The sequence below is a fragment of the Dermacentor silvarum genome, chromosome 7, assembly GCF_013339745.2.
Source record: "Dermacentor silvarum isolate Dsil-2018 chromosome 7, BIME_Dsil_1.4, whole genome shotgun sequence".
In the NCBI taxonomy this organism is placed as follows: Eukaryota; Metazoa; Arthropoda; class Arachnida; order Ixodida; family Ixodidae; genus Dermacentor; species Dermacentor silvarum.
The window spans coordinates 72,270,688-72,298,431 of NC_051160.1; the positions used below are offsets into that span (position 1 = coordinate 72,270,688).

General features: G+C 47.3%; 1 pseudogene; it reads left to right on the plus strand.

The window, feature by feature from the left end:
* Nucleotides 1–27,739, plus strand: LOC119458208 (uncharacterized; annotated as a pseudogene).
* Nucleotides 27,740–27,744: the final 5 nt, after the last annotated feature.

Genomic DNA, 27,744 nt, shown 5'->3' on the forward strand with positions numbered 1-27,744 from the left:
GCTACCGAGAGCGCGGCGTTGCGAGCGACTGGCGCAGCGGTGGCGGCGAAGGGAGAAAGAAAGAGGCGGCCCGCGCGCACCACGCTAGCCGCATTCGTGATCCGTTCGTTCTGCACCGAGGATGTGTCGCGCAAGTTCTTCGTACGCACAGCGGTGGTGGGCCCTCGTTGCCGCCGGCTTGGCCGTCGCGGCCTTCTGCCACGCGCTCGAGCAGGATGACGGCACCGACAACGCCACAGGTAAGGAGGGTTCGAATCGCGACGGCCCTCGGATGCGTCTTCGGATAAGCCGCTGCCACGTCCTCTAGGAGTGCCATACTCTCTACACCATAATTTGAGGATGCTTCAGATCGCCGGCCGCTGTTAGTCGAGGCACACAGATGCGTCTTCTGGTAGAGTTGCCGACGATGAGTGCAGTCGGTGGACTGAGGATGTCTGGATTTGAGCAGCGAGCTCGGGCGGTTTGATGTCTCTGACTTATATCAACCGGCGGTTTCTTATGTGGATCGCGTTGACGAGTGCGTACGATGGTAGCGTTGTCGACAACTTGTACTGTTGGATTGATGTCTGGATCTCAACGTGGGCAGTAACTTGCACCGTCTCAGCTTGTGCGTTTTTGGAAGGTGTGTAGCCCTCGGCCAGTGCGATGGTATATGTACTTACCTGTGAGTTAATCACCTTCTTGGAGTCGTGCTGTCTTCTATAACATATAACTGCAGTGTATTATGTTTGACTGATATTTACCGGTGGTTGTTATTCAGATCACTGCAGTGAATGCGTCTATTGGTAACGTCGTCGACAACAAATACTGCTGGGGGATCGATATGGCCAATAACTTACCTCGTCTATGTGCATGCGTCCTTGGAATGTGTGTCGCCCTTGGCCAGTGCGTGGTCGGATGCACGATGTGATATCTGCGTCCTGCCATTAGGAAAAGTAATTAAATTATGCATTTTAACGTTCCAACTGCAACAGAATTCGAACTTGGGCTCGTTAATACATGATGGAGTTTCAATCTTTGCAGTGTTCTATGAGAAATCTCGTAGCTCCTCAGATGATGTATCCGGGTTAATTTTGACCATCTAAGGTTCGTTAACGTGCACCCTAAAGCTGAGTGCACGAGTGTTGTTTGCATTCCTGTTCCCATCGGAATGCGGTTCGCTGAGTCGGGAATCGAACCTACAACCTCGCGTTCAGCAGCGAAAACGCCATAACTACTGAGCTACAGCGGCGTGTCTTGCTACCGGAGAAATCTCGAGCCACTGCAATGAAAACGTCCTTCGATATACGGGGTGTCTCCGATAGGCAGTCTGCTTGTAGCTCTACGGTATTGACATCTGGGTCTTGTCATCGGCAATAGCTCGGACTACAACAGCGGAAGCGTCTCGTTGGCCACAGGTCATAATGTCACCCACACATCTTGAGGTTGCTGTATGGAGACTTGGCCTCGTCGGTGGTTCTTCGTAGTATACCGATCGTGACTTGGATAGCGACGATGCAGGCGTCCTCGTTTTATGGACACGCTCTCGGTATATCTCGGTGTCTCAGTCAAGGACGCGAGTTTCTTATCGACATCAGCTGTTTTTCTTTCGTCGGCTACACGCGCGAAGAAACCTGTCTTTAAGCGTCTGGCAGAGCTTGGTACGGTGCAGAACTGGCCAGCATCAAGCGTGCCAGGTCAGCGAAGTTGTTTGCGCGAGGTTCCAGTGCGGCGCCGTAGAATTGCTTGCGTCGAGTTAGTCGGCCTAGTGGCATTCGGGTTTTCCTTCGCCGTATATTTGCTGTCGCATCGGGAATGTGGAGGATTGATTCTGTCGCCTGCCCTCGTTGTCCCTCGTCTTTTTCTTTACTGTCATCTTCGTGCAAGTTATGCTGGCGGCATCCGTCGCTTGCCTTTTTTTTTTCTGATGTCGTATGGCCAAGGGCAAGCGAATTTATGGTATAAAACCCTGAATGCAAGGGAAAAAAATGAAAAAGAAGCAAAAAGAAAATGGCTCACTTTAGAGTTGTTTACGGCTAGACTGTGACCAATATATTCGTTGTGTTTTTTGGTTCTTTCCTTTTTTAGTGACATAATTAATTAAGATGATGCTGGCGCCAGGAGATTGACGATGCCGGCTACTCCTTTTCACAATGGAAACATTTAAAAAATCCAATATGCATTTCGAGTTCATGACTGCGTGTTTTCGGCGACAACTGGCTTTGCGAAGCGGAGGCTGGGCAGCGTGCGATCACATATACCGCAGGTGACTACGCATACCGAACGTAATGTGTAATCGAAGGACAAGGTGCGACGATATGGCATTAAATGCTGCTCGCAGGGCTGTCGTCAAGCGCTGACAACCGAGCGTTCGCATACGGACACCGCTCCTCGTAAACTTGCAACGCACTGGCCTGCCGGCTTCTGAATACGCTGTAGCTAGACCGGTACTTCCGGAAATTCAGTACACTAACTGGCCCACTGTCGACCCTGCTTTGGCTACTCAAGCAAAACAAGCTTTCTCCGTTTCCGAAATCAAAATTTTGCACTCGGACGAGTTATGATGTTATAGTCCATTCCGTATAGTTCTTCAAGGAGATATCGAAGTGTGCCGTGCTATACCTTAAGTGTTGTGGCACAGAACGAAAGTGTTTGCAAGCAACGTAATAAGTACGAACCGCTCGGCTTCGGTAGCTTGCAGGTGCATCGAAAAGCACAGAACAAAGAACAGAACGGCATAGTGTGCGTGCGTGCCTGTGTTTTCTACAGAGCAGCGTTAATTGTGACGTCACTGTACCGCATCCTCATTTAGAATAGCTTGACGTTGAGTTAGGTTTGTAAAGCATAACTAAACATCACTGCGCTGACTACGACTTACACAAAGACGATAAAAAGGCACACAGACACGAACGACACACGTTTTGCTAACCTCCCGAAGATGCTTTCCCGTCTCTAGTGGCCCCTCGTGCCATCCGAAGCACTGACGATTACGGCGAGAGGCGACCACGACTCGACGAACCCTTTCCTGGTTCCGAAGAACAGCATCGCTTCCGAAACACAAGTCAAAGGCTTTCAATTCGCTCGCGCACCGGCACTTCACGGGTGCTGTGACCTCTTCGCTTCCTCCGCCGTGCAAAACCATTTCCTTTCGGCCGTGGTGTTGCCTCGTATCTCGTTTCGCCCGAGAAACCGTGTCGTGTCTCGTGCTTTGCGTTGCCGATACGACGTGTATCTCGCTTCCTGCCTTCTAGAATTTCCTTTCTGTTTTTATCTTCTCCGTTCTCACGCGCGGTGATGGACGTCAGTGGGGCACTGGCACTGCGGAGTCGGTTTTCTCCGCACTCGCGTTCCCCGTCTCCTCCCCCCCTTCGATAAGGCTCCCGCTGCATGCGCTTCGCGATAGGGTATCGCGCGAGGCGTGAGATAAAGCAATGCGCATGCGCGGATGGATAGCAGCGGAATCAAATAGCAGTAATGAATGACGGAGCCACGTTTAGGAAAATACCCTTTTTATCGCCCCTCTGTGGATTAATGGGACATTTCTATGAGAGTGACATTATTTTCGTTTCTGACTCAATGGGATGACCTTTGTGATCTGCTTCAAATTTCATCGCCATTAGAATGTTCCTTGCGGGAAGGTGCGGAAATCTGCAGCTTTATGAATGAGCACACACACCCAGTTTTAGAGATCTCTGAGGAGCCGGTTTTAGGAAGAGTCTGTTGTCTGTCTATATACTTGCGATATTCGCGCTGTGAGGTTATTAGAGAGCGTGAAAAAAAAAAAAGAACGTGGTAGCTCTAAAAGATCACCAAGAACTCATTTTGTTTGATGCGAGTATCCTGCACGGTGCTCTTTTGTTTTCTGCAATGATATCCATCGAGTAAATTTTACACAACAGCGACGGAGTGCTTGTCCGCATCGAACCTTTTGTGTGATCCCGACTGCGTTACACTCCTCGACTTTGCTCGACAATTCACATTTTTCTTCTGAAGAAGAATGATTTCGCAAAACTTCCTACGCAAATCTTCCTTCGCAGTGTTTTCGAGGTTATAGGTACGCTGAGCTACTTGAATGCATCGCCACTACAGCACTAAGGCAAAGGCGAGGAATGAATGTGCAGTCTTCTCGAAGCCTCCGGGCGCCGACTCCGTGAAAATATTTTGGCGTAGCTATAGAGTGTAGCCTAGCTACTTCAGCGTTGTTGTCCTGGAGTGCACTTCTACAAATTGACACACTTAATTCGAAGCTGCGTGTCAAAGCTTCACGATTGTATACAGCTTCTTTCTTTCTTGGGGAACCATGCTCCCAACAAGCTTTTGAGCGGATAGTGCATTGAGTTGGAAATAAAGGACTACATCTTCGGTGGATTTATGATCCACATTATATATTCTTGCTAGACTTCACTGAGCATTACTAACTGTATGTATACGTTTATATAACGTGCGCCACCCGTTTTATGTCACATGGCAAGGTACCAAATTTAATTAAAAAATAAATGCCCTAGTCATCTGTAACTATCCCGGAATGTACCGGAGTCGTAAATTTTTCTCTAGAACAGCACGGTCCGCTGTTCGCAGCCGTAGACGTTCTGCGCAACTGCGCGTGTCCGCGGTACGTGCACTTACGCATTGCAAGGTCATCCTCTCATTTCAAACGTCGATAATGAGCACCACGCACGCGAAGGCATCCCATGCGAATTACGTCTCGTGCCTATAAGCTACATAGAGACTATTTACGGCACAGTCAGGACACGACTTTCGTAACGATTCCTGCAGTAAAGTTGGAAACACAGGCCCGGCGTCAAACCCGTTCGACGCGTCGCAGAACGTGGCTAGTCTCGCTGTTGGAATCGTTTGGCAACTTGCTGAAGAAGATGGATGCGGTGGTTTATTCCCGTTGTCGTGTACGACAGTACAGATAGCCGTTTTGCGCTTCACAAGTACAGCAACCACACCGAATTGTGGAATTTTTCCCGGACTGCGCTCATCAAGGCGCTCTTCTTCTTTCTGGGGTTTTACGTGCCAAAACCACTTCTGATTATGAGGCACGCCGTAGTGGAGGGCTCCGGATTAATTTTGACCACCTGAGGTTCTTTAACGTGCACTACAACGCAAGCACACGGGCGTTTCTGCATTTCGCCTCCATCGAAATGCGGCCGCCGCGGCCGGGATTCTATCGCGTGACCTCGTGCTCAGCAGCGCAACGCGGCGGGTCATCAAGGCGTCATTACTCGTCAAAAGTGGGGCTACACCCAATGCGCCCACGTGACTACCATCTTACTGATTGATTCCTTATTGGTTTATCACAATACATGTGATGGGAGGCGAACGGAAAAGCCATTCAAGGATGGCTTGAGGTAGTCCTTCGCCCCCGTACTGGCAAAGACAGCAGCATAGGCACAAACATTTTGTTTACATTGTCGTACGCTTTGACAACCACTAGACCTATGGTCCGTGCCACAGATTCCTATTGGAATTCAGTGAACGCGTAACAAACTGTATAGATGTACATTTAACATGCATGTTTCGCGCGTTTTATGCGGCAGGGCAAACTTTCAAAAGAAAAAAAAAGTATAGTAACCGCAGGTAGACGTTAACGGAAACAATCGCAGAACAGACGAGACATGTATGCGCTGCGCGTGGTGTACGAACGTGTCAAACTCGAAGTTGTCGAACGAGCAGCCCAACCAATAGGTATGCAGAAAAACTTGCCAGCGCGGCAGCCACCGACCATCTTCTTTGTATTCCGCGTCCGTTCGGGACGCATTGAACCAACCCCAATCTGAATAAATTCAAGGTCGCCGGACGGCCTCTTGTGTTCCTCGCAGACACAGGAGCGGTTTCACCTCGTGAGCGTGGTCAAAACCTTACGCGTGTCGCGATAAATCACCCAGCCGCTTCCGACTCTTGGACCGAGCGAAACTATCGAAAACTTTTCTCAGCTGTCGCCGAGGGCGGCGAATGCTGTCCGCTTTCGAAGGGGGGACGACGACGACGACGAACGAACGACGCAGAACGGAGACGGGCGGCGTATTTCTCGCTCGCTGCTCATCGTGCGCATTTGGCCGTCGCGTCGGGTTTTTCTTTCTTTTTCCTCGAAACAGGCCACACATATCCTTGAAGGGGGCCGGCTGTGCCGGACGAGGACGCTAGTATATTCATGGCGCATCGAGATCCGCGAGGGAGCACGTACTATAAAGGCCTCTCCTCCCTGCTTGCTTGCTTCGCGGGAGGCCGCTGTTCTTTCTTCCTCGTATATGCTCGCTTTATTTGCGAAGTGCTCGACTCCGTGAGCGCGCCAACCTGACTTCTTTATATTTCTTCCTCTCGCATCGGGCGATGGTGGTTATACGCGATATCTGACGCTGAAATCGCAGCTTCAAATTTCCATAGTAGGATGTTTCTTTGTTTATTTTTGTCTCCCCCCCCCCCCCCCCCCCCCTTTTGCTATAGCTCGCCTGATGCATTCGGTCACTGGAAGAGATTCGTTGCTTAAGTTTCCATTTAGAGGACGCGGGTACAGTTTATGGTCGCATATCGCATTTGCGTTAGGTGCAGCGCTCTTTTCATTTGAAGCGAACTCTGATTACAGAGAACAGCCGATTGTGCTGCTAAGCTTCTTTTTCTTTGTGTGTGTGTGTGTGTGTGTGTGTGTGTGTGTGTGTGTGTGTGTGTGTGTGTGTGTGTGTGTGTGTGTGTGTGTGTGTGTGTGTGTGTGTGTGTGTGGGTGGGTGGGTGTGTGTGTGTGGATGGATGGAGGAGGGGCCATTCGTCCTGGTAAAGTCAGCCGAGGCTTTGCTCGCGACTACCTAAATGTACCACCTGTCCCAACGCAAGCAGCAAGTTCGTGCTGTGTTGTCTAAATATTGGACTCTTCGGCCTCGTACAGACTCTTGCATGCACGATTAGCACGACTGATCTCGCGACAGGCGTCCCACAGGTCACCGATTGATTGATTGATTCACTGATTGATTGACGTATTTATTTGAGCATATCGGAAGAGTTGGCAACTTTCATCGCTCGCTTTTTCACAACCGCTGATTGTATAATTTACTGAATATACAGAAATGACGCGAGGAAATGGGCAAATAAAAACACCCGTAATGACAAGCACTTATCGTCGACGTGCTTGGATTCGTGAGAAATGTAGTGGGCGTGATAAGACGCTTAAAATGACGAGGACATAAACGTTCAAGACAAGAAATTCAAGGACACAGTGGCATATACAAAATAAGTACCAATGTCAGATATAGGGGAGCGTTGAGACAATTACAAAAGTAATGCATGAATTGTGAACCTTTACAAGTTAAATATACTGGTATACTATACGTATAAATGAATACATGAGCAATCGCAGGAATACGTAAGTGAAAGCATGAATAAAAAAAATGCGGCAGAAGCCATTTGCGATGATTGTGAAAGTCAGTGATAGCTTTCCATGTAACCTGCTGCATATCCCCATGCCATGCATGAATCACGAAACCTTATGAACACATCAGCGAATACACGAGGCAGCAATCTCGCTGCTAACCACAATGCCAAATGACACTACGACGCAATGTATCTTGTAATCACAGCACTCCAGTTGATACTATGTGGCAACCTCCCATATCCGTATATACTATGTAGTCACTTTGGCACATGCATTCAGGGGGATTGGCCAAGAATATACCAATATCGCATACGCACTGCCGAAGTTGCGCGTTCAGGCGCAGAGAGCGAGTGGCACATATCCTGTGACCCAACTTGTCTACTAGGCCAGGCAGCATCAGCCAGCAGCAAACTGTCTATTCGGGCCCAAACCTCGTGGCCTACGTTGTTGTCTGCTCGGCAAAGCAGCAGCCAGCACATACCTAGTGAGCGGAGCTGATTCTCCTACCGGTTTTTCTGGTGCTAGATTGACCGATGCCCATCCAAAATGAGCGAAGTAGCCAAGGAAGGACTATCGGTTTGAAAATACAAATGACTTGAATGGGCTCATTGAGATGCACAAGTGTCGCTCGAGGGTCCCGCTTCGGAGCCGTCACTGCAAACGCGGTTTGTTTGCTGTATAGATCTTACATGGACCATCTTCACAGAGCGTCCGTATCCTCGCCTGCATAGAAGGGAAGACAAAACATCTGTTCTGTCGACAACAAGCAACCGGTCATAACTGTTGTTAATGCTTCTGCACCATAATTAAACGGCAGTCACCACATAGGCGCCGTCACCTCGGGATTTAACGCCAACTATTTCTCAATTTTGTGCTCAGTGAAGTCAAATTAACATAGGTCATAAAGCACCGAAAGCACCTGTACGACCAATTTCCTGCTCGCGAACCGACTGTATTACCGCACATTCGGTTTTTCACAAATAGTAAACGGCCGCGTTAAGAGGCCAAGAGATCAACACTCCAACGCTTCCGTAAAGTCGTCGTTTAGAAACCATCTCTGTGCACGTGATTCAGGAGTTCGCGCCGCACGAGCGTACCCCACTGTTTCCAAGGAACTCAAAGTTCGACTTGGCGAAAGGGCATGTTTACAAAAAGAGGTCAATGACAGGTCATTAGCGGTGAAAAAAAAAAAAGGAACCCCGATGCCTTTTTGCGCAGGACAGAGACAGGTACAGACAGGGCGATAGAGATCGCAAACCGGATAAACTCGCAGTGGTCGTCTTTCTGAAATAGGCAGATGGGAACAGACGACGCCGGGACGCTGCCCTGTCTATTCTGAAAAATAAAACAGACGGACTCGCTGTATTCGGTCTGCCTGGTCGCTTTGATGGATTTTTTAGCAACGCGTTCAACTTGCAGGGTGCATATTTTCGGCTGGACCTCCGGCCGCGTCCAACAACGCTTGTCAGCTTTGCGCATTCTCCTGAAAAGAAATAAGAAAACAGTTCAGAGACGGAGGGTAAGCGAAAAGCCTTCGGTATTCAGGTCACGTTTCGCGTCCAGCTGAAGGCGAGTCTCTTTCCATGTTGTGCGCGTGCGGTCGTCGGTCGGTCAAGCTCCTCAGAACCGAATGCTTCTGAGTTCGAAGAAAAGCACGTGAATGTGCGCGTGCAAGAAAGAGGGAGAGGGAGAAAGCTGGAAGCTGGCGTGTCGCTCGGGGCAGGCGTGGGCCATGCGGCGTTGTCAAGGCTGCGAGACATACAGACATAGTGACCAATGGGAGGCATACGGCGTCGCCCGCATTGGAATGTGTATTATCCCTTACATCGTAACAAGACAGGTTCCCGGGAACATGGCAGACTCGAGCTGATCAACAGTTACCGAACAAGGGAAGTCTTAGAAGACAATCTTTCGACAAGATGACTTGACCATGTCAGGGAAACAACTGTTTTCCTTCTTGGCAATGTTTACGTAGCTCACTAGCTCCTTCGCACTCCCACAGGGGTTAAGTGAATAAGCGTATGAGTGGAAAAGGGTGAGGGAAGTCGAGGTGCTCAAAAAGCCCCCAGTTGCTGCTCTGACTAAAGACAATTTCCCTTGTCGTCTGAGGCCGCCTGAGGCTCTAGCCCGAGATCAAACGCTGTTGATCTTTTCACCTATGGTTTACTTATAGGACTAAATATTCTTTCTATCCTCGCAATTTGCAGTGCACAAGGAAATCTCGACGCGTTTCAGCATGCGTGCCGCTATAAATGCAAATGATATTTGAGCAATAATAATCGCCGTGGCGAGTTCCTGGCCTCTCTCTAGTTTCTGGGCACGTGTTCAAAGATCTGAAATCCCCGTGAACTGTCTGAAGTGCGCTGCTTCGGCAACTACAGTGAACATTTGCCGCCTTTTGGGGCTCTGCATGGATTTGCCCTCTGAACGAGGACGATTCGACAGAGGATTCTTATATATATATATATATATATATATATATATATATATATATAAGCTCTTGTTTGGGCTAGTTGGTTTTTCTGGTGTATATCACGTTAGCACTTTAAAATCTTTATCAGAATTGTATGGCACGTGATGACCTGATGTGTATTCATATAGGCTCGCATTCCTGTTCTGAAAATATACTTGGAAGTTTGCGCCCGTCCTGTGTACAGACCTTTCTTCGTGCGTGTTTTTTGCGCTGCCCCGTTATGTGTTCTGGATTGTAGAAGAGCTGCCAAGCTACGATCGGATCAAAAGGCTCATCTTTCATGGCTTTTCCCAATCCTCGAAATACCATAAATACATGTACCAGCGCACAGCTGGCGTGGCATGCTTAAAGCACAAAACTTTCCGGATCACGACAATTATAAGCAAAAATAAAAAGAAAGTTCTAGAATTTTGGCAGTTGCCTTACGGTCTCCTGAACGCTCACCATGAAATGTAGTACACTACGCATTCCATCATCATGATCATCTTCTTCTTTATTATTATTATTATTATTATTATTATTATTATTATTATTATTATTATTATTATTATTATTATTATTATTATTATTGACGGAACATGCGATACATATACGAAACTGCGACACAGTGAAATTTCGTTATTCGATCCTTTCTCTCACTTGTTCCGTTGTCAAAAGCGTACGTCACTTTCTGTTGGTGCGTATCTATATCTCAGATCGTAAAACTCGGTGACTCGGTAATAGCGAACTTATTCAATGATTGCTAATTGGGCTCCAAACTAAGATATCATGGTCGAGAATTCGAGGACATATTAATTTAAATTCGCGAATTAGTGTACGCTGCTTAAAAAGGTTGCTACAGTCATGCTAGGAATTTGTTAAATTCTGGCGTTTTATGTGTCAACAATCGCGATATGATTATGAGGCACGCCATAGCCGGGGACTCCGAATTAATTTTGATCACTTCAGGTTTTTAACGAGAACCGAACGCACGATAGAAGGGTGTTCTTGGATATCGCCCCATCGAAATTCCGCCGCCGCCGCCGCCGGGATTTGATCTGCTAGCGGTGATTTGCCCTTTGCAAGAATGTTGGATGATGATGATTTGTTGTCATCCCCTCTGAAACGGGGCGGTGACAAATAGTCACCTAGCCTGCTTGAGTTACCCAGGTATGCTATACTACATGCTTTTCATTCTATACGTGCTTTTCATTTGCTACAGCGCCCCATTTATTTACAAACGTGCACCTATACTGCATACTGCATGGTGTGCCGCATTGTAAACATTGGTTCGGTTTTTTTTCTTTTTTTTTCGTGAGCAGATGTGCAGACTTTCGTCGTTTGTTGGCTCTCTCTATACCTGCGAGTGCGAAACGGACAGCGTTCGACAGAAAACCAGAAACGGCCGTGCAGGAAAGAATTAGAGAGAAAGAAAAAAAATGTAAAAGCAACGTGAATGCTTTGCGGGAATCTTTATCAAGCCTTTAGATCGCGCACGCGCGCACGGTTGCCCCCCCCCCCCCCCCCACACACACACACACACATACACACGCACGCACGCAATATGAAAAAAAAAATGAAAAAAAAAATCAAGAACACGTGGCTACGACGACAGCGACGTTGGCTCTCGACTGCGTCGCCCAGCCCAGCTGGGTTTCACTGGAAATCCACCGCTGCCGTCTCCGCCCCGTATCGCGTCACCGATCTTCTGCGATTCGAACGTGCGACCTTACTTTATACCGCCGGGGAGGGGTTGTTTTGTCGACGGAATTTGGCGGCCGCTTGACGCGCTTTCCGCGTCGGCATGCCGTGGCGCAGGGAGTCGTGTGTGTGTGTGTCTCATTACGGGCACTTTTCTTTTCTAGTCTTTATATTCCTTTTGTCTATCGGTGCGGTCGCTTTCTCGACGTGTAATTTACTCCGGCTCGGCTAGCTGTCGTGTTGCTTCGTTCGTGTGTCGGTCCCCCTCCCTTTTCAGCGTGCTCGTTTCTTTCGCTTCGTATTGTTTCGTTTGACACGTTTTGTTTGTTCATTTCTTTTGGCTTTCGCCGTTTTTCTTGCTCGCGTGTCTTCCGCGTTTCGGCGGCCTCATTCGCCCGCGTGTAATGTGCACGCCGTTGCTACAGCTATTCCTTTATCCTATTCAAGTCGTGTGATATATTCTACCTATTCATTCTCATATGCGTACGTATTCCTAAATTTATGTTTGCAGTATTTTATAAATCTCCTTTCTCCTTGTTACATCGAACTACCCGGTTCTTGGCCAATCCCCCAGAGTGGGTATGTGCCACTTACACCAAGGCTCTACATCTACATCTACAACTGTTGCGCTGTCCACCGCCATCACTGTTGTTTTCGTAAATGCCTCCTGGCGTTGTTTTCCCCGAGGTATGTCTCCATCTCTTTCCAATAGGCCTCATATTTGTGAGTGCCAGCGTATACATTTCAAGACAACAACCCACCGAGTCGCAAGGAAGAACGCCGAAACATGGCTGTGCTTTTTCTGTACTTACTCACTACATGCTTTACAGTGATACAGCACTTGGATGGAAGCTGCAGATTGCATCAGCCAATCGGGATCGTAAACGCCCGATTGCGCGCGTCTGCTTACGCTGGGCGTGAGCGTCATTTGATCGTTCTGGAACGCCTAGAACGTGCCGCAGATAATAGTGTCGTAACTATCGTGACTGACATTATAGCTCTCCGAAGCCTTATTCGACTTTCCGTCGAAACCGCCATCCAAGGTAGTCATGTTATGTCGTTTTCGCTTTCTTCTTCATCCCACCTACTTCTCTTCCCTACAGCCCCCACTCCCTGTTCATAGCCCGGGAATCTCTTGGCGGACGGAAAACACCTGCTATAAGCCCCCCGAAAGTACTATAATACAGCGCGGGAACATCCATAGAAGTTCACCGTTCTCGACAGAAGTGGACCAACCCACAACACACAAATGCATTTAGCAAGGCTCAACGTGTTTTGCACATATGATTTATAGTATTCATACATTTCTAACAGTGAACTCGAACAGTATCTATGATTTAATAATAGTCTGTGATCTTCGCATATTGCAAGGACATGTTTCCACGAAATTTCGTTTTTTTTTTTGTTACTTTCTTCCATAAATTCACACGTAGGCACACAACGCCAAACATCGGTTTAAGACATTTTGTAAACTTCGTCTACAGATTCTTTCCTCAATCGTTTACTATACCGTCAATACACTTCCAAAAATATAAACACTCTCGGGACTTGATTTGGGAATGAAGTAGCAAAAATGCTCACGGTTTGTAGGAGTTATACTACTTAATTTCTTTTTTACATATGACGTCACGTCTGGGCGACGAAGAGGAAGCTAGCGTCATCAGAGAGAAGCCGCGCCAGTTACAGAGAGTCATAAATGCGCTCCGATTGCAAGCGTATAACCTCCCCATGTCTGACACGAATGGCCGCCAGCTTTAAGCGGATATAACAGCATCGCGTTTCGCGCCGTTTTCGCGGTAATCGGTGGCGGGGGACGGCCCTCGATTCGCGACGCGGAATGTCAAGCAGCCGCGGGAACGTTCCTCGAACTTGCCTCAGCATCGGTATAAGTGCTTACGAGCACGTACGTCAGACAGAAGCATCAAAATATCTCAGAGGAATGCTCCTTGCGTGGCGTGTGCATACTATACGCGTCGCTTGCGGCGGAATTTCTAGCAGCGTCGGATTCCCACATTGGATCAGCGAGGACGAGTATATACGGAGCGTGCGTCGACTCTCATTTCACGCTAGGCCGAGCACGACACAGGCTTCGGGAAGCCGTAATCGTCAGCCGGAATCGCCGATGAAGAAAAGAAGTATAGAGAGATGCCGTGCGAGGAAAGAAAATGTCGTCGCTACTCAATCCTTACAAGCGCGTCTGTTTCCGCAGGTCAAACGTCTATATGGACTCGTGTCTTAGATTGCATCGAGGGTTTCATCGAACCTGCCGTGGTTGCTTAGTGGCTTTGTCGTTGCCCTGCTAAGCACGAGGTCGCGGGATCGAATCCCCGCCACGGCGGCCGCATTTCGATGGGGGCGAAATGCGAAGACACCCGTATACTTAGATTTATAGGTGCACGTTTAAGAACCCCAGGTGGTCCGAATTAATCCGGAGTCGCCCACCACGGCGTGCCTCGTGATCAGATCGTGGTTTCGGCACGTAAAACTCCATAATTGAGTTTAATTTAGGGTTTGTACGAGGCAAGATTTCGACTGGCCATCGTCTGTCCTGGCGTTATAACCAGGAAAGTCTTGTGGTCCGTGATCAAGTCAAAGTACACAAGAAAAAGACACTTCAGAGCCCTTAGCGGTTCCTTGGTCAAATAAACAGGAACTCGTAATGACCCCGAGATGTATTTTGTTTCGCACCTTGACTTGGCCAGTGGCCGCGATAATACGCTCTTATATAGGTGGCTTGAGTTACCCGCGAATAAATTCACCAGAACGTTGCTCGGTTCACTCTCGGTGAAGTTAGACGCACCGGACTGCAATGCGCTGCCACTGTCATATGTCAGCTGAACCGGCATAATATTTGCATTTAGCAAATTTCTTTCTTGCATTTAGCCATTTAGGCATCGCCAGTACGAGTCGTCAAGTACACTACACCTGAGTGAGCGGACCACATCTCCCAGCTTCCGCACTATATATGGAGGTCGTTAGGGACATCTCATTTATGGTATAGTTTTGAGAACGCGTACTCGCGGAATTCAATTGTGAACTTTAGCGTCCCGAGTCTACGCAGTGGGTCATGAGGGACTCCGTGTAGTGGAGTAGGGCTCCGGATTAATTTTTACCACCTAGGGTTCCTTAACGTGCACCTACATTTAAGTGGAGAGAGAGAAAAATAAAGAAAGAGAAAGAGGTTGCATAGGGGGAAAGGGGCCCTATTTCTGGTTCTCCGACATGGCTTCCTGTCGGATTCCGGTGTGTGTCGGGAATCCAACCCCCGACCTTTTGCCCAGAACGAAACAGTCACTGAGCCCCCGTGGCGGTGAGCGTGTAGATGTAATGTGTATATACTTATATGCGTGACCATATAATATAGACGCATCGGTTACAGCCGTTACCATAGAGTGTCACTAGTATCTGAAAATGGCAAAATGCTTCCAGGAACGCCCGGTCCCAGCACCCTGGGGGGTGCACTCTGTGGCCTCCACCCTGTAGTCGGACGCGCCCGGAAGACGCGAGGCTCGTGCGTGGCAGCGTATAGGTGGTGGCGGGCCGCGTCGTCGTCACCTCATTTGCTTATCTGGCCTGTAGCGGCGGCCGGTTCCGTTTCTTGCCAAAGCGGACACGTCATCGCCTCGTAATGCAGGAGCCGCCCTCGGCGATTCTCTCTTATGCCAAGGCACCCGCGACGTCAGCATGGTTTCTTTGTAGTAGCCGCGACGCCGGGCGAAATACTTGCAAGACGGAACATTGCGCGAACGAAATAGCGATATTTGCATGCCGGAAAGAGGCGTGCGTGCATGAATAAGCGTCGCGTCGTTTCACTCGCTGCACGCGCGGCTGGGTTAAAAAATGAGTTTCGCGGCCGGACAACTCGTATACCGTGTCAGCGCGCTTATAAGGGTTGCACGTTGATGTGCGAGGGGAGTTCGTAAGGCTGGTATTATCGGTACCACGAATTGGAACAGGCGCACAGCGCCTGTTCATTAGCGAACGTCTCTCTAGTTTTAGCAGAATACAAAAATTGTAAGTTTATGTAGTGCCGCGGAACGCCGCTAGGACATCAAAACAAGAACGGAAGCGTCCAACGGGAAAGTTCCGCGTTCTGCGCGATCCCTGTTCTGTGCTTGTAGGGCCACAATGGCCTAGAGATTCATGCCGAGCTGGTGGCCATGTACGGTGACCCGTGAGAAATTTATGTTCGTGTTCATTCCGCTGAAATATAAAGATAAATATCTGTCAGTAACCCGGAAATGACACGCACAATGACAACGCAAATGGCACGCACAAGCCACAGTAGTAACGCGATTCTCTGTCGATTCACTTTTTTTGTTGTTGTTGTTCGGTCCCTAATGAATAAGCTGAACAGTGGCGCAGCATGTTCAAAGCCAACTCCACATTATGTGGCGCAAAGAATAACCTTCATACCAACGACTCTGCGAGATATTATCCTCCGGTATCGCTGTACAACGAAGCTGAACACTAGAATACCCGGCTTAGTGGCTTAGTGGCGTTGCCCTATACTAAGCCCAAGGGCGCGGGATCGAATCCCGGCCGCGGCGGCGGCCGCATTTCGATGTGGGCGAAATGCAAAAAATTTGGGTACCGGTCCGGGACAGTGGCCTTAGTAAAGTCGGCGGTAATGCAGTTTCACTCAACGTGAAAGCTGGGGAAGTGCGAAGCAGTGATTCGCCGGTGTTTTCCTCGTGTTTATCTTGTTTTATCCTGTGTTTTATCTTGTGTTTACCAATCCATCATCCGTTCTGACACCGGGGCTAAGGCACAACTGGTGGGAAACTGCCACGCACATGGAGCCAACCTACACGCACATGTAGCCAAAGCCTTTGCTGCGCGTGACCACTACGACATGCGATCACATTACAAGATTTTAGCAATTTTCAGGAGTTTCAGCTAATTAATGCGTTTAATGCTTGATTATTCCTATTTTTGCATTATTCTGAATCATGTTAGTTTATTTTGAAGCGCTTTTGATCAATTCCGTACTAGTTTTGACTCTGTTTTTGCGGGTGACCATGACGATATGAGATCACATTACACGCCGACAGCCCGGGCCCCTAAAGTGCTTAGCACTTAAAAACGCCCGTCTACGGTGCATTTGGCGCACGTTAAAGAAACCCGGGTGGTCAAATTTAATGCTGAGTCCCTCACGATACGACGTGTCTCATAATGATGTCGTCGTTTTGGCACATAAAAAAAATACCCAGAATTTAATTTAACTTAAGAATGCTTCCTGGTATACACTGACGAGAATGCGCAAGGTTGTTCGATGGAACGAAAGAACGATTGTTCGAAACGACGATAGCGTCACGAGTTTCAAGAACTCTTCCACCCAGATGTCTATACTACTACACAGGATTGCATAATCGCAAACAGTCCGCGCCATACGTCCCGGTATCGCACCTGTCAAAATTCAAGGACCTCTCCCGACTCGTCTCCTCGCTTCGGCAGCTCTCCTTGTTTCTTTGCACGCGCCGCGAGTCGGCGATATAAGGTCTTTCCGCGAGCGCGTGACGACACCGCGTGCATCTGCGCGCGTCTGTACACCCGTGACTCCGGAAGGCTTCTTCTTCGAGTTCTCGCATGAACGATCCCTTGCATGGGCGACGCGAGGCCACATGTACGAAGATGGTTCGACGCATTGGTGTGTGATGACGTGACGTCTGCTTCCGCTGGAGCCAGCGCGACACAATCATGTTCCTGGGTGTTGCCGACAGCAGACGACGTGCGCCGTTCGCCGTGCTCTGCGAAACACAAGCCACAAAAGCGGAGTTCGAATTTTTTTTAAGGCGAAAGCCTTTCTCGAGGTCGCGTTGTGAGGTACAGAAAGTCACGGGACCCAAGGAAGGCCAGAAGCTAACCAAAGTATATCCAGCCGTGTATGATTACCAAAGTTAATTAATGATTGATTAGTGATTGGACTAAGGTGGATTAGGGTCTATAAGGGGTATTAAGGAGCATTAGGGTGGATTAAGGTCGATTAAGGTGGATGACGGAGGATTAAGGTGGATTAGGGTGGATTAAGGAGGATTAAGGTGAATTACAGTAGGCTTTACAAGGATTTCGCTTTCGCGTCCCTTAGGCGATAGTTAAGGACACCTGAGAATTTTTTGTCGAAGCGTAGTGTCTATGGCAGAGTTTCCTGCAGAAATTGCTAGTGAGAACTCTGGCACTGTGATCGTTCGCCTACCATGCGAATAAGTGGGCCTAAACTTCGTGCTCGCGCCTTCAGACGTTCTCGTGGCGTGATTTTTTAAGCTTTATTTTTCTTCCAAATTTCTAAGCGATCGTAGTTTTACAAACGCAGCGAGACAATAGTTCTCTACGCACATACATGATCATTGCGGGTTGTTGCATTTATAATGCAGTATTTTCGCGAAATGACGAATTTTCAAAGTCACAAAGGCCGTTTGAAGCCAGGAGGACGATGTTTAGGTAAAATACAAGTACTTTCCACCATTCGCACGTTGTCTGAACCACTCAGCTTGCCGCTGAGTTCCCTCTAGTAACCTTCGTGTAGGAAACTATATAGGACACCGTACGGGCCCCTTCCCCCCACTGTAAACACACAATCCCTCTCACCCAATTAACACGCGGTACGTGTGTTGGGTGATGCAGTAATGCTGCCGTCTGTTCTGAGGAGCCTAGGCAGCACCTGGGTCACGTGGACGAGCCCACAACTGTCAGACGCATGACGCTACTCCGGCCAGACTCACCAAACAGCCCGTGGCAAACAAACAGCGCGGATGATTCAGTCCACGAAACCAAAAAAAGAAACAAACGTTGCGGGCCCTTAACTTCAGTGACTTGCGATTTATGACGAGTAGCGAAAACTCGCTGAAGCGTTACGAAACGCGCTGATAGCTGTGTCCGTGTACGCGGTGGCAGTGCAGCTTCCAGCGTCTTCCGCTACGATGGCGCTTGCGCAAAACCTTTTGTGTAGAGAAGATTGCGGAACCAAAGCGTATTATGTCAGCCCAGAGGTGACGTGGGAGTGGATTCTCGACAAGCCTGCAGTGCACTTCCTTCTCTATAGTTGGCCTTTGAGGAGTGCAGTAGCGTCGCGGGCAGGATTTGCACGTCGGTTAACGTTCGAACGCGGAAGCTACTTTTGACAGCTTGGCACTTCCGACACGCTCGTCTTTTTTTTATCTCCTTTAGCGACGGGGTTGCTTGACTGAAAGAAAACAGCGCTTACGCGAACAGCACTGACTCTTCTTGTTGGGAGAAGAAAGGCGTACGAAAAACAGTCCTTGCGTACGTACGCAAGTAAGCGCTGCTGCCGATTAGCGACAGGAGACATATTTAAGGACGCGCCTCACTTACTGAAACCAATACAGCTCTTGCTTTAACTCCACAAAGCCCAAACACCATTCCACATCAATGGGGATTAGGACTACTCGTATACCTCTATTTCTGGCTATATGGAGAGTACATTACTCAGTTTTTCCGTAATGGCAAAAGTATATGTGAAGAGTTTAACAGTTATTTTTCCGGGGCCATAGGTGTTCAAATGCAGGAATCGGACGCATGCACATATATTGCGGAGCAGATATTTGGGATCAGCCTAGATTCCCATTCTGCCAGAAGACGAACTTGGAGACAATTATTTTTTCCCTTAAGCCAGAAAAATGCCCTGGAGTTGCCGGTGTTAGCAATAACCATCTACAAAGAAATTTTGAATAGATAAAGGGTGTATTGTCATAAATCATAAATACTGCCATTTCGAGTGGTTTAATTCCACAGGTAAGGAAGACTGTCAAAATTGCATCTTTACATACGGGCGGTGCACGTAATAAGGTTGTAAATTATAGACCAACTTTATTAATCTCATGCTCAGCTCCAGTCTTAAAAATATACCTAATTATTATGAGAAGCTTTGTAACAGGCCGTGTCATGCTATTTTGTTGAATAAGATTTCGATGCTTGGATTCAGAGGGCGCGTTCTACTTCTCTTAAAAATATTTCTGCACGGTCGACATCAGTGTGTGTCGAGTGGACAGTTCCGAAGCTCTATGTCTGAACTAAATGCTGGCGTTCCACAGGGATCGATATTAAGTCAATCGTTGTTTAACTTATACGCCAGTGACCTTGCCAACGCTATACCTGCTTCTGTCTATCAATATGCTAACGATACTGTTTTGCTAGCACGCGCATCAAGTTATATGCAGATGTAGTTTGCACTCTGCAAACTGACATTGACATTTGCCCGTTAAGCGAATGTGAACCTGTGAACCTCACGTCTACTGTGAAATACGTTGGTCTGTTTTTCGACGGCGACCTTTCATGAAACACCCATTTTGCTCGCAAATGTCAAAAGTTGTGCACCGTGTCATGCGTCACGCAGAAGAAAATATCTTATGCCACTATCGGTCCGAACGACAATTGTACATGCTTTAGCTTAAAGCATTCTCCGGTAAGGCATATAACGGTAAATATACATTGCTCGAATCGATTTCAAAACAGAGTTGATTTCCTTTTGCATTCTTTGTTGAAAATGATTGCTTACAATATAGATATATGTAATGAAAATTAACTATGTGGTCTACTGCTTTTGCCTGATTTAAATGCCCTGTAAAAAAAAAAACAGAACAAAGAAACGGTTGTTTTCAGGCACTTTTGGGTAAGCGGCTTTAGGTGTTACACGCTGTTCCTCGTAGTGTTAGACCGTAACCAATCTATTGAATTCCTAGGTGTTGATTTGAATTGAACTGAATTTATTCTCCTTGAACAAAACTATACAAGGAAGGAGTAGCCACACAAAGCTATTGAGATCAGTAGCTTGACGGGGTTGCTGCCCCTTTGCACAGCAGCAGCAGTTTACAAACACTTTTCATACAAATGACTGCTTTTACACACATGTGGAGACAATGATTTCACGAGGGAACATAATAATTTTGCAGAATACAAAGGAAAGCTTCACAATAATGAGTAAATACAAGAAAATGAATTGATAAATACAACATAATTCACAAAAACTGACCTCGCATTGTGTTTCTTTTTTGGACAACTGTGACACGTTTACAGATTTGTTGGCAAGATTATGGAGCAGAGCTCGAAGGGTAAAGTGATTGATTTTTCGCATAGTTGAGGAGTAGGTATGGCGCCAAATATTGTTCAGCGAGGTATGGAAAAAGAAGGCGGGAATTTTATATACCTCCATTTTTTATTTTGCTGCTCAAAATATCCTGGATGCTGATTACAAGAATAAAACATAAAAGGCTCAGAGGCGCACTTCTAATTAACTGTTGACTTTCTGGTTTGAAATAGTAATGATAAATATATGTCCTATTATGTCGCGCTGTCCTCAATAACCTGTTTACCTTTTCTTGTGACCTTTGACATACGTACATGTCTGTTTCCCTCCATTCTTTGCATTGCCAATAACTTCGATGAAATATTTCGCAAGACTCGCTTTGTAATTTTTCGCTGTCTGCCAGGCTCTGCCAGTCAAGCGCTCTGTGGTCTTAGTAGGCCTGACTTACGTACCTTTATGTCTCTTTGTTAATGAAGGTATTATTATTATTAATATTGTGAGACGTTGACCGATGCGATGCCTTTATTTCCGAGCAGTCGTCCGAGTCAGAGACGAAGCACCGCACGAGACAAAAGATGATGATGAGTCGTTTGTACAGATGACGACGACGATATGCACAAAATGCGCTCACAATATTATTATTCGTTCCAAGAGCAAAACAGACAAAAAGAAAGCTGGTTCTTCAGTTATGAAATGACTACCATATGGCGTCTTTTGCTGTCTGTGGTGCCACCGCATTCAACCGCTTTTCTTCGTCCAAAAGTGCAGCGTGTTCAGCGTCTGTCGCAACATTTTCTTATTGTCGCTACCGCTCATGACTCACGGACCGCTGGTGTTCAAAAGAGCACAGGCAACCTCTCTATCTGCCTTTTGCCTATTGTAAATGACAAATACAAACTTCGGAGTACTAGAAGTTACAGCTTGAGTGCTATTGTAAAGAAACATTAGGAAGAACTCGGAAGCAATAATTTTTGTAACTTGCTTGGAGAGTAACTAGCGTATGTAATGCAGTCCGGTACAAAGGGTTGGAGGCCAGAGACCGCATTTTCTTAACTTTTGACTGGTTGCCCGGATGATCTCGTTTTGTTCTCGCAACGATGCCCGGATGATCTCGTTTGAGTGCTCGGATAACGGCCTCTGGCTTTTGGCATCAAGGTCACCTGAAGGTCGCCGACAAGCGGGAGCTAAAAGCATCCCATGCTTAAAACGATGTAATCTGTGCACGAGTAAAGAAATCATTTGATACCGTAATATCCGTGCACCATCCGTGAACTATACCCCTGCGTTTCCGACGGTGTCGCATGATTTTCATTAACCTGAACGCGCGGACTAGTTGACGGCTCTCTCGGGGTCTCCTCGGCTTTACACGTAGGCGGAAGAACGCGTAGGCATCACTCGACACGTGATGGGAAGTCCTGCCGGATCGCGTAACGCACGCCTCGCAGTATATAATCACCGTCTCTCATCGCAGACCCCGCCCGCGTGCTGCTGCAAGGCGCCAAACGGACGAGCATTTTTTTCTTAATTCGCTCTTTTTTTTTCTTTTTCCTCTTTGACCTCGCACCCTCTTCAACCTTGGTTTCCCCGCTCGACAACATTTTTCTTTCTTTTTTTTTTTTTTGTCTTCCTTTAAGGTTACATCCTGTTGCGCCGTTGTCTCCGACGGCTACTGATATTTCCCCCGTTCATATTCAGTTTTCTTTTTCCCCTTTTTTTTTCTTTCTCTCCTTTTTTCTTAGTTTAAATGCTTGTGTTGGGCCGTTCGCTTCGCGGGGGAAAAAAGTGAAGGACTCGCTTTTATCGTTTGCTCACTTTATCGAAGTCATCACGTGGTGGATTTTCCCCGTATGGTACGATCCCTGCCTGCGCATGAGAAAAATGTCCGTGCCGGTTAAATTTAGCGATCGTACGCGATGTGGGCGTTGAAACTGCAGGGGCGTGATCTTGAAGGCACACGAAGGGCGTTTCGAAGGCTAAAAAAAAAAAAAAAGAAGATTCGCCCGGGCTTTGTGGCGAAGGCTTATGCAGTCATGCGTGTGGCTTATAGAGGAAAAGAGCGGATGAGACAGAAAGTAATTGCTGCCCTCATCTGCTCTACCGAAAGATACGAACGAAGGGTTAGCGTTGATTGACAGCGTAAATGAATTCGACAGACGTGAACCTAAAGTTTTAGGTTGAAAGAGAAAACGAAGAGAAGCACTAAATTAAAATAAATTACAAGTGAATTAGATGATGAAGTGGGGTAGCAGCTTTAGAAGAGATAGACGCAAGTGATATCGAAGCGACGGATATGAAGGTGAACAACTGTGATTAAGTGTAACATGAGCCTTCTAAAGAGATACAGCATGCTCATAAAAATTGCCACGCTTTTCTCATTGTATTTTGTTTTCTTGCCCTCTGTCGCTGGCCCATACCCACTATGGGGGATTGGCCCAGATGTGAATGGAATTAGAAGGTGATTAGTAATTTCGATTTTAATTACAGTGTGCTGTCTTCATCTTCACTCGCTAGAAATATTGGCGTATGTTTGTTTATGTTTGTTAGAAGCGTAGATTTATATCATCGCGAGAAATGAAAGCATGGAGATATTTGTGTTGGGGTGCTGTATTTTGTCTAATTCGGAAAGGTGAAGTTTTGAAGACTGGCTGTTTTGTGAAACCTGGCTATGTCATGGCTATGCAAGTTTACTGGTGAAAAATCAGCGTGGTGCAAATTTATAAAAAATTAAATAAACAGCAATGAAACAACAGATCACATCCAAATACACAAGTGGATCAAAGGAAACTTGTCTCAAAAAATCCTAAAAGTGCTGCTATTCCTCTTCTGTGCAGATTCTTGCCCACCCATTCCAAACTGCGGTATCGGATACACGTGCAAAGTGGTGAAGCATCCGGACAACTGCCCCATCTGCAAATGCGGTGAGTGTTGTTATTGGCCGCTGAGAGTAAGTGAAATGCTGCAATAACTAGTCATTGTGACGTTAATGAGTTGCTACAAGCATCCATGACCCATGGTAATTAGGTTACTGATAAATGAGCCAATCAATTATAATGAACCAGTCTGTTAACCTGCCCACTTACAGATAATTTCAACTGTTAATAAATGTATCAAGCACTGTGTCTACATATCAATCGATCAAAATACAAATCGTATCATAAATGACTAGATGAACGAAGATGCCGAGTTGGTGTACCCTACTCTTGTATAGACCCTACTCATGGCAATTCCATGTGCGCCGCCACGTTTGATCACCTGGTGACGCGTCCATTGGTTGCCTCATCTGCCTCCGTTGCCTCCGTGTTTACAATAGATACGTTAATTACAATGGATGTGCATGACGCCCGGTGCGGCTCATAAAATCTCTGTATTGGCGGATATCGCGTAGACGGTGATTGGGTGGACGACACGAAGCTTTGGCCGCAGCTTTAGAGGACATGTAAGCGATTTCTGAGCTCATTAAGCCTTGTCGAAACGCTGCGAGCAGCGTATGCGATGCTTGTATTAGACGCGGGGCTAGAAATGTATTCAAAGCTATCCAAACGTTTCGCTTCTTAATTAAATCAGGATTATATTGTCTTTTGCTCTTCGTTTTTTATTTGCCAATCCCTTTCAAGCAGCGGCTTGTCTTGTTTGTGATTCAGTAACGTTCCTCGGTGCGATCGCTATCTGATTATTTTCTGCCTAATCGCTCGCGGTTGTGATCAGTTGCGGTAGATTTGTTATTGCCGCGCACAATTAGGGCTTAGAACGTAGATATTCCGAACTTTGTGATAGCTTGTAGCCAAGAAGTATTATTGCCAGTCACTCGATTAATGTTCGAACCATCATGAAACATTCAACTTCGATCGTTCATGTGCTGTTGGTGTTGTCGTCACCCACGCTCCAACGCGTCGATTCCGCTCACTTATTCTTGATACATGGGCGATAGAGTGGTCGTAAGTTGGAGTGTTTGTATGGGTGTGTGTCTGTAGATAATGTTCGAAGAACGCTTACTATGTCAGGAAACGGCGCTACTACTTTGTCACTGTGTAAAGAGCGGTACTCACTCTTGCCGACGTTACGAAGTTGAAGTCATTTATATGGAGGTTAGCAATACAACGTTGGCGGATGAGTGATTTAAAAAATATATACTCGAGTAAACCTGTGCATCGTGAAGGGCCGGCTACACAGGCAGTCCTTGTGTAGCACCGGTCTGTGAACTAGCACACACAGATTCATTCCATTCTTCTATACACCAGTCACTATTTTTGCATCCAACTAATGCACATGTCTTCCCTTTTCCATTCCACATTTAGCAGCATGAATGAAGCGCAGTGCATCAGCAATTAAACAGTTGCATTTCCGACAGCCGATCGCACAGTAGCAGGGTAGAAGCGGTAATGATTTCGCATTCGAGCGCTTTTGCACGCTTTCGCCTGAGGCAGCGCGTGGCGCGCCCCCGGTATACCGCCATCTCATTCCTCTGGAGCAAACTGGCTCCACGAAAATAGGTCTATGTGATTCATGCGTCCCCAAACACGAAGCGTTACAAGCACGATCGCACAAGCGCAGCGACTCAACCTGCTATACAGATAATAAGTTAGCGAATAAGTTCGTCAATAGCCAATGGGTCAGCCATTCGCTCACCCGGCACCAAATCAGTTCAGTCACAAGACTATTAGACCAGTCAGTCAACTTTGTTAACTTCATTCTACATCTCGCTTGCCACGACGCAGTGCCCTGTGACGACAAGCCATGCGTGCCGAAGGAAGGCTTCGGCTGCACCTCGATCCAGATGGCCTCCGGTTGCCGCATGTGCCGCTGCCTGCCCTGCAAGGAGCTCAAGAGCTGCGAGGCACCGTGCACCAAGATCCGCAACTCCTGCAGGCTGCCCCGTCTGCGACTGTCCCGGCACGAAGGGACCCTACCCCACGACAGCCGGCAACCCCGAAGTCGAGAGCATGCCCTTCGACTACCAGAACGACGCCGAGAATAGCTTCGACCCATGAGACGGCAGAGTGTGCAGCGCGAGTCTGTTATTGTTGACTTGGACTTGGAGGCGCTGTGCTTCGACTGAAGTGAGACCCGGCTTGTGGACCTTCGTCGTACTAATACTCCCCTGCGGAGACGGTGTAGCAGAACTCGCAAGAGTTTTGCGCTGCTCGTCTTGTTGTAACGTATAGACGCAAGGAAACAAGCTTGAGTGTGTGTGGCTCGTGCCAATGGGTTGAGCGCAGCTGGACATGAGACAGTGTGTTTGAACGCTTCAGCTTATGGTATACTTAGCGCAATGTTGCCCGGTGCGAGAGCTTTCGCATAACGCGGTACGTTTTTATCGAGAGTCAAGCTTTTCCAGAAATGCAGGCACGCAACACGCTCGGAGCGTCCTCTGGTCATATAGCATTGCCTTTTGTCTAGCTTAAGCTGAGGTGCTCAAACGCGTCACTGAAACGTCATCGAGGCGTGCCCGTTCAAAACATAAACCGTTCCTCGGATGCTTTAGCAAACGCGACGAGAACCGACGTGGGAAATGTTTCCCGGCGTGTGTGTCAGTACGAGGTCAGGACCGGTAGCGAGGGTCAAGACTCGTGTGTTGGCCGCACCTTGAAAGATGTTTCCAACGAGAACGATTTGAGTATCGCACGTGCTACATCTGAGCGGGTGGCAACCGGTGCTGGACGCTGGTTGCTTCGCCTTCCATCTTCACCGCAACATCACACATTGCTGAAGCAGCAGCCGATGGACTGAAACATGTAAGTCTACGCTGCTCACTTAGCAGCGTCATCTAATGGCACACGGCAGATAAAGGCTTACACGTATGACACGATGACAGCACACGATGACACTTCTTTAACCATTCTCGACAAATGAAGACAAGCAGTGCTTTATGCACAAACCATCAGAGCGTGCACTGTGGGTTTTTTTCTCGTCTATATCTGCGCGCTTGAGCGCAGAAGCGGCAAAGAAAGCTCCAGTCCACAATGAACGAGCGGCAGCTTCAAGATAGACCTGACTGAAAGCCACTTTAGGGACAAATTGGCCGAATCTATCTGGGCCACACTGCACACGATGATAGTCCTTCCTTCGTCAGCTCCATTTTGTTAGATGCAGCTGCGAGATGATGAAACTCTTCGTGTGAAGTCATTCAGGTGAATACTACTTGCCACAAGCAGAGGTATAGCCACCGTGGATAGTGGTGAACACACGAAAGCATTTTAGTCCTAAATGTCAAGCCATGCCCAGAACCGTTTTTACACTTTGCGAAAAGTTCATACATGATACTGCACACATAACACAGAACACGACAGTACGTTTCGAATACCAGCAGAACATATTGTTGCACTGACATCGCTTCTAGGCACTCAACTTTGTGAGCGCCGTTTTTCAAATTTGTCTTATTTTGTAGCTTCCGCGGAAGCCATTTCATAAGCTGCACTAAATTGTGTCCTGTGTTATTTCAGCGTTAAGTACAAACTCTCGTCATCTAGAGCTTGATAGCAATCTCTTCCCCTTTCACTGTACCCTGACTGGATGATAACGAGAAGTGGTTGTTATCGCTGCACATCTGAAGTGTTTGGAATGAGCATTTATGAGCAAGCCAAAGCACTGCATTATCGAGATGTCCAGACTGATGTTCACGTCCATGAACTGGTGATGTTCATCCTTCCGCCCCTCGCTGCCAACCGCCAGATTTGAAACTTCGAACTGCTTCAGCCAAAATTGAAACACGGATAAGCATTGCCCTGATCGCGGCAATGCTCAAGTTGACTAGCCAGGCAAGTTACGCTTATTGAGATCTGTCTGATTCCATTCTATCGCTCATATTTCGAAACATTTTTACATCCGTGCCCTTGTTCGTGTTTAGCAGAGCAGTTTGACATGATAACAACGATTTGTACAGGTTGGCATTTACGTATCGCAGTGTAATTTACCGCAGTATGTTGACAACGAACTTGTATTTGTCTCGTTCTGTGAGAGCTACAATGTAGCATGACACATATCGTCAAGGCTGGATCATAGCCATGTCCATTATTAGTCTGCAATTTTGTGTGCTGAACTTCTCAAGTGAACTTTGCATTATAGACGACGCGATGAAAAGCGTGCAATGCGCATTACGAGCGCAAAAAAAAAGTTGTTTTTATGTTTTGTCTTTCCACTTTCAAACGCCAAAGTACCTTTCGGAGATATTCATTAAATGATGTCAATACTATGAGCCTG